The sequence below is a fragment of the Macaca nemestrina genome, chromosome 3, assembly GCF_043159975.1.
Source record: "Macaca nemestrina isolate mMacNem1 chromosome 3, mMacNem.hap1, whole genome shotgun sequence".
NCBI classification, from domain to species: Eukaryota; Metazoa; Chordata; class Mammalia; order Primates; family Cercopithecidae; genus Macaca; species Macaca nemestrina.
This window is the reverse complement of record NC_092127.1, coordinates 80787157-80794649: the sequence shown is the minus strand read 5'-3', so window position 1 is coordinate 80794649 and position 7493 is coordinate 80787157. Positions and strand designations below refer to the sequence as shown.

General features: G+C 44.1%; 1 long non-coding RNA gene across 1 annotated transcript; it reads left to right on the top strand.

Annotated features, from left to right (window-relative positions):
* The first annotated feature begins 2027 nt into the window (after window positions 1–2027).
* LOC105486286 (uncharacterized) lies at window positions 2028–6171 on the top strand. Its single transcript, XR_011620554.1, has 3 exons — window positions 2028–2660; window positions 2773–2817; window positions 5461–6171. It is a non-coding gene; the product is annotated as an uncharacterized lncRNA (long non-coding RNA).
* Window positions 6172–7493: the final 1322 nt, after the last annotated feature.

Below are 7493 nucleotides of genomic sequence, written 5' to 3'. Positions count from 1 at the left end.
ACTGCCTAGACAGCTGATTTATCAAGACCGGAATTGCAATAAAGAGTAATTTGCACACAGCTGGCTGTGTGGGAGACAGGAGTTTTATTATTACTCACATCAGTCTCCCAGAGCATTTAGGGACCAGAGTTTTTAAGGATAATTTGGTGGGTGGGGGGCCAGTGAGTCAGGAGTGCTGATTGGTTAGGTCAGAGATGAAATCATGGGGAGGTGAGGCCATCCTCTCGCACTGGGTTAGTTCCTGGATGGGGACCACAAGACCAGATGAGCCAGTTCATTGATCTGGGTGGTGCCAGCTGATCCATCAAGTCCAGGGTCTGCACAATATCTCAAGAGCTGATCTTGCGTTTTACAATAGTGATGTTATCCCCTGGAGAGATCTGGGGAGGGTTGGAATCTTGTAGCCTCCAGCTGCCTGACTCCTTCACCGTAATTTCTAATCCTGTGGCTAATTTGTTAGCCCTATGAAGGCAGTCAAGTCCCCAGACAGGAAGGAGGCTTGTTTTGAAAAAGGGCTGTTATCATCTTTGTTTCAAAATTAAACTGTAAACTAAGTTTCTCCCAAAAGTTAGTTTGGCCTATGCCCAGGAATGAGCAAGGACAGCATGGAGGTTAGAAGCAAGATGGAGTTAGTTAAGTCAGGTCTCTTTCACTGTAGTAATTTTCTCAGTTGTGATTTTGCAATGGTGGTGGTTTCAGTGGTGAATAGGTGACATTGTACATGCCAAAACGCATAAAATATACATCACCAAAAGTGAACCCTAGTGTACACTATGGACTTTGGGTGACAATGGTTTGTCAATGTTGGTTCATCAATGGTAACAAATGGTACCATTCTGGTGCAGGATATCCATAGTGGAGGAGGCTCCGCATGCATGTGGGGGGAAGGGACATGGGAACTCTGTATCTTCTACTTCATTTTGGTGTGAATCTAACAGTACTTTAAAAAATAGTCTATATGTTTTAAAAATCTTACATTTGTGCTAAACTAATATATACATTTCTTTATTAACACTTAAGAAGATCTAGCACTGAGTCTAACTACCATAATTCAAATTAGTGATGACTATAAACAATATTCCAAGATATCCAAAACTACTGTAATGAGACATGAAAGTGACTCTGATTTCTATGGGTGAAAAAAAATCACAAGTACTGCTAATACTATTGTGGTTTATTACGTTCATAATTAAAGGAAATGCTAAATTTCAATTACAGGTAATTGAAAATAAAGATGAAAATTATTTTCCATCCATCCTCAGTGACCACCTCCTCAAATTTCATCCACAACACCCTTTGGGGAGGAGGGTATCCTATAGATCCCTGATTACAGATGCTTTGTCTAGACCTAGAATACAATTTTTCCAATTTCCCCATCTCAAAGACTCTATTGCTGTGTTCCATTGTTGTCTTCTAAGGTTCCTAACAATTCATCTGTTTTTCTCTTTGTTGTTTTGGCAAGTAATGCTAGTGATTTCTAGAGCCAGGTGACCCTGCGTATTCCCAATGTCCTCTGATATTCAGGAAAAGCAGAGCTGCCTGTGACATGAACTGAAGCAATGTCCTGAGACATTGTAGTAACTGAGAAGGAGGGAGTACCACTTATGGGATCTTCAAACTTTTTTTTTTTTTTTTGAGACAGAGTCTTGCTCTGTCATCTAGGCTGGAGTGCAATGGTGCAATCTCGGCTTACTGCAACCTTCTAGGTTCAAGCCATTCTCCTGCCTCAGCCTCCCAAGTAGCTGAGACTACAGGCATGCGCCACCATGCCTGGCTAATTTTTGTATTTTTAGCAGAGACAAGATTTCACAATGTTAGCCAGGCTGGTCTCGAACTCCTGACCTCAAGTGATCCTCCCACCTTGGCCTCCCAAAGTGCTGGGATTACAGGCATGAGCCACGGTTCCCAACCTGGGATCTTCAGACTTTCTAGTTGGCCTTTTATGTTGGATGCTAGAAGGATGTCTCTCTTTCATTGGTTACTAATAACAATTTGTAGCATGTTTATGGTACTTTTGAACTTCAAAAGATTTGGCCAGTATTAATAGCTCAGTTCTGATGTTGAGTTGATGAGGGTAGAATTGCTTTCTCTTATGAGTGTTGCTCCACTAGTCCTGAGATCTTATTGAGGTGAATAAAAGGGAAATATGCACAAGGACAATTAAACCATTGTTGTCCCAGATGCTGTCTACTACTCACGTAGAAGACGTGCCCTTCAGGCTAGTGATGACACATAACCATGTGGATAAATGAATTCATTTCTTCCTCACTGAACCCCAAATCCTCCTCAAGACAATATTCCTGGTGATATGGACAGGAGGTAGGGAAATACTGGGTAGAAGAGGACAGTCCCTGGCAAGGGCCACACCCTCAAGCCTGGGACCATGGCCCAAAGTGAAAACATGCATTCCTGTTTTCCCACCCGAATGTTGCCTTTTACAAAATCACCCTGGCCCACCCCACCCCTGATTCTATACCCACAAAAACCCCAGGCTTCAGTGGCAGAGGCACAGTAGAGTGGCTGAGAGGCAGAGTGGAGCAGCAGCGAAGGCGAGAGAGAAGTAGCAGCCAAACATCAGAGAGAAACAGCTTGACTTCAGAAGGATAGCTTGATGGTGGGACTTAGGAGAAGAGTTCAATAGAGGATGGCTGAACTCCGGGGTAAGACCACCTTCCTGCTTCATCCCCTTCCCAGCTCCCCATCCTGCTGAGAGCCACTTCCATCGCTCAATAAAACCCTCGACATTCACTGCCTTTCAATTTGTTCATGCAGCCTGATTCTTCCTGAACGCTGGACAAGAACTCGAGTACCAAGAAGGTGGGTGCAAAAGGCTGTCACCCTGATCCTCCACTGAGCTGTTAAACACTTAAGCCATCAGTGGATGGCCAAGCTAAAAGAACACACTGTAACACGCACCCTCTGGGGCTTTGGGGGTTGCAGGTACCCCCCTAGATGCTGCTGTGGGGCCTCATGGAGTTCTACTCCTGCCAGTGCCCAGAAGTACTCATCCCGGCCCCTGCCCCTGCTCACCTGCTTGCTTCCCCTCCTGTGAGGGGTTGAGAGCTGTGGGCTGAGTAAACAAGCCAATCCTTTATGAGTCCTGCAAAAGAGTCAAGGGAAGTATCCAGTTTCACTGGCAATAATGGCTATTAATAAATCAAAATAAGTACTTTCTAAGGATGAAATATATTTGCCTTGACTATGTGCTTGAAAAAATGTCACTGTTACGTAGTCTTTTATTAATCTCCATTTTCTCCTGGATAAAGCCTAGGCTTCTTGTTATGGCACTCAAGGCCTACTGTCAGCTCTTCCCAGCCCATCTTTCCACCACCATTTTCTACCTCAAAGCCAAACTTCTGTGCTCCACCTTTTTCTAACCACAAACGGATCTCTTACATCCTGTTTATTTTGCTCAGGACATTCCTTTGGCCTAGCATGCTCTTGCCTTGTTTTATACCATTGTTTTCCCCCTAGACACGTATTTCCCCCCAGCCAACCTTTCCTGAAGCTGTTCCTTCTGGCATTCACTGCTCCCTCCTGTATGCTTGCTTTATAGGCTTCCTACTACCCTGTGTCTCACATTGCCTTGAGTTGTTGTTAGTTATGGAGCTCTCTATTCCTAGGTAGATTGTAAGCCCCCAGTGGGCAGGGACCACATTTTTTCTATTCCACCCTAACACCTACTTGCATGTAGAAGACACTCAAAAAATGTTTATATGAAAGAATGGATCATCCTACATTGTTCACCTTTGAATTCCCTTTGAACTGTGTTTATGATTTGTAAACACTAGAGGAGATCACCTCTGTGTAACTGATCAACTTATTACTCTATAAACGTAAGATTCTTCACACACCACCCATCCCTCATCTCCATTTTCATCTTCCACTCCAGTCACACCTTCCTAGAATCCCTGTAACCCAATCATACCAGGATGTAGCAGGCTTCTCCAATCCCTGGTGTACTTTTGTATTTCCAGATTTTTATTATCCTGGACCTTCTGTGTGGCATGTCCTTTCTCCTTATCTATCTAGCAAACTTCTACTCATCTTTCAAAGCCCACTAAAATATTCTGTGAATCTCATAGGCTGTCTCATCCTACCAAGACAGAATTAATTGCTCTCTTATTTGTTTTTTGTCAGTGCTTAAAACAATACCAGCTGCATATTGGTTGCTTAATAACTAGTTGTTGAAACTGAACCGATTGCTCCAAGTTATTTGTTTATAGTACAGTTTCAGTTAGAAGGAAACCCACTGGTCAGCAACTCAGGCTCTCAGATCAGTTTTGCTAAAGCAGAGATCCATAAGTGAGTAAACAAAATGTGAGTAGGATTCAGGGAGATGATGCCCCTGAAGTCTTAATTCTCTGTGCATAATTCTCCAATTGTGTGCAAATGCTTGAAACAGGAAGAAAGGAAGGAGGAAGGAGAACTTGTGAGTGTAAGAAGAGGGAAGGAAGGAAGGAAGGAAGGAAGGAAGGAAGGAAGGAAGGAAGGAAGGAAGGAAGGAAGGAGGGAGGGAGGGAGGGAGGGAGGGAGGGAGGAAGGAAGGAAGGAAGGAAAACTTCTGAAGGTAAGAAGAGGGAAGGAAGGAAGGAGGGAAGGAAGGAAGAGAGGGAAGCGGGAGGGAAGGAAGGAAGGGAGGGAGGGAGGGAGGGATGAAGGAAGAAGGGAAGGAAGAAAGGAAGGAAGGAAAGGAGGGAGGGAGGAAGGAAAAGGGAAGGAAGAAAGGAAGGAAGGGAGGGAGGAAGGAAGGAGGGGGAACTTGTGAGGGTAAGAAGAGGGAGGGAAAGAAGGAAGGAAGGAAGGAGGGAAGGAAGGAAGAAGGGAGAGAGGGAGGGAAGGAGGAGAGAGGGAAGGAAGGAGAGAGGGAAGGAGGAAGGAAGGAAGAAAGCAAGAAAGGAAGGAAGGAAGGGGAACTTGTAAGGGTAAGAAGAGTGAAGGAAGGAAGGAGGGAGGGAGGGAGGGAAGGAAAAAAGGAAGGAAGGAAAGAAGGAAGGAAGGGAGGGAAGAAGGAAGGAAGGAAGGAAGGAAGGAAGGAAAGAAAGAGAACTTGTGAAGGTAAGAAGAACCAAATTGTTCAAGACTATAATCTGAGTACAGTTTAAGATATAAGCCCTTACTGTTAGAGCTTAAAGCCAGAATTTCATAGACCAAGCTCATAATTTAGTTTATGGCTGATCTTCATGGTAATAAAAAAAAATCTAGAAAGAAACTGCCTGGCACCATTTGCTGAAAATGTTTTTTAATACTGTCAAATGATTCATAATTATAAAGGGTGAATGGACCATGTTTGCTCTGTAGTGGTTATGCTGAGACTCATTAAGTACTTTCTGCATCCAGGAGTCCTGTTTTATGTAAACAAGACCTCTGAGGAATATATAGATGGGTAATAAAGATGAAAGGAAATGAAGCATATTAATGTGAGGACAAATTAATAACGGCCTTTCCATCTTCTAACAGGAAAATCGGTTGCTGTGGAATAATTGCACTTTTCAATGCAAAGGGGAGCAAAAGTCCAGACAAAGCAATAGACAGAAGACAGACAAAATCAGACGGGATTCTGGGGTCAAACTACTTTATGGAGATAGTCTGCACTTTGGAAAACTTATCTGCTTTCCTGGCCAGGCTTCTGATGGGACTTGCAGAGAGCTTTTACTTGACCACAAATGAAATCATCTTTCATGTTTTGTAATGGACAGTGGGACATGAAGAAGTTCTCTTCTTCATAAAGGGACAGGGAGAGGAGGGTAGGAGAATACAAGTGTTGAGATGGCAGGAAAGGTAAGATCAACCAAATCACCATCTTATTTCTCTTCACATTAAAGAGTCAGAGACTGTGTGTTGAGATTTGGTTGAAATAAATAACAGTATTGATAAGACAAGGCTGAGCTAACATGGGTAGATCTGTTTTCCTATCAGCAATGTACTGTCTGAATTCCTAGACAAGTAAGTCAGCTAAACTGAGTTTCCAACTGACCAGACCCTATATAGGTCACCATAATATACAAAGTATAACACAGCAAAGATGCCCATTGGGTCACCCAGATCTTTACATGGCTCAAGCCTGCTTGTCCAGAGTTGCAAGTAGATAGCTCCAAAGGGCCTGCCCTGTGTCACTGAATTTCAGAAGGTATTTCCACCCCAAAGATGGCCTGCTTTCTCAACCTTCAGGCGTTTCTCTACCCCTGGCGTAGAGCTGACTTGCTGTCTGCTGGGCTTCCAAAACTCCAGATTTATCTCTCTGGTGCTTTGCTTGGACCAAGGCTGGAACTAGGATGAGAGGCAAGCCAGATGTGGGGTGGGAGGGATAAATTTAAGGAGGCACTCCATCTCAGGTCCCGAACCTACACTTGTACTTCCTTGAGAGTAAGTGCTTCCTTAAATTTTGCACCTAGGAGCTTCCCTTGCCTCACCCTACTCTGGGCCTTTGACTCCAGAGTCTCTAGTGAGAGATCTGTGGATTGTGTTAGTGTGGGAAGCCTCGCAGGAAGCCAGATCACTCTCACTCTGCTTGATAGCTCTTCTGTTTACCTCAACTAACTCTTCTTTATATTAGTCAGTTTAAAGAATTTGAAGACTAGAAACCTTGCATAGCATCTTGAAATGCAGAGCAAGGGGCCCATGTTGCTTTCTTGTTGAGCTCAGAGGGGGCCTGACTATGCAAAGGCTGAGAGCAGTCCTGGAGCCATCCCTACTAACCCAAGACCAAGACATCCCAGGGACTCAGGGATGCTCCTTCCAGGACTGGCTTAGAAGGGGCCTGCTTGGTGATAATGCTCTGCTGTTATAGCCTTGACATTTTAAATAATTTTTAAACAAAGGGCCCTGTATCTTTATTTTGCTTTGAATCATGAAAATTATGTATTATAGTTAGTCTTGGCTCCACTTACATCAAATTAAAAATATCTGGTATGTCAAATGCTCCCTGCCCCTTTAATACCCATCTTGATTGTTATTGGAGTACACACAAGTCTTTACGATGGTCCACAAAACCCTCCTTTGTTGGGCCTCAATTCACTCTCCAGCCCTGGGTTGTCCCTTCCTTCTTGTTATCTGCACTCTGGCCTTCTTGCAGTCCTCAAGAGCACCACATTCCCTCTCACCTCAGGGCCTTTGCACAGGTTGTTTCCTCTGCCTGGAATACTCTTCCCCAGCCCCACTCCCCAAATCTGGCTGCTACTGCTTGTCTTTCAGTTCTGAGCTCTGACATTAATTTCTCAGGAAAGCGCTGACCCACCAGGCTAGACTGAACCCCACATCGTATATTCTCACGGTGCTTCTTCAGCGCCTGCCACAATGTATAATTAAATCTTTGTCTGATCATCTGATTAGTGTCTCTATTGCCACGTGATTCCACATGAGACAAGGACTGTGTGTCTTTTGTGCACTTCTGTAGGTTCAAGGTCTAGCACAGTGCCAGACACTTATTATAGCAAGCACTCAGTAAATAGTTGTGAAAGGGAAGGATAAGGGAGAAGCCCAGGTAATCCTGT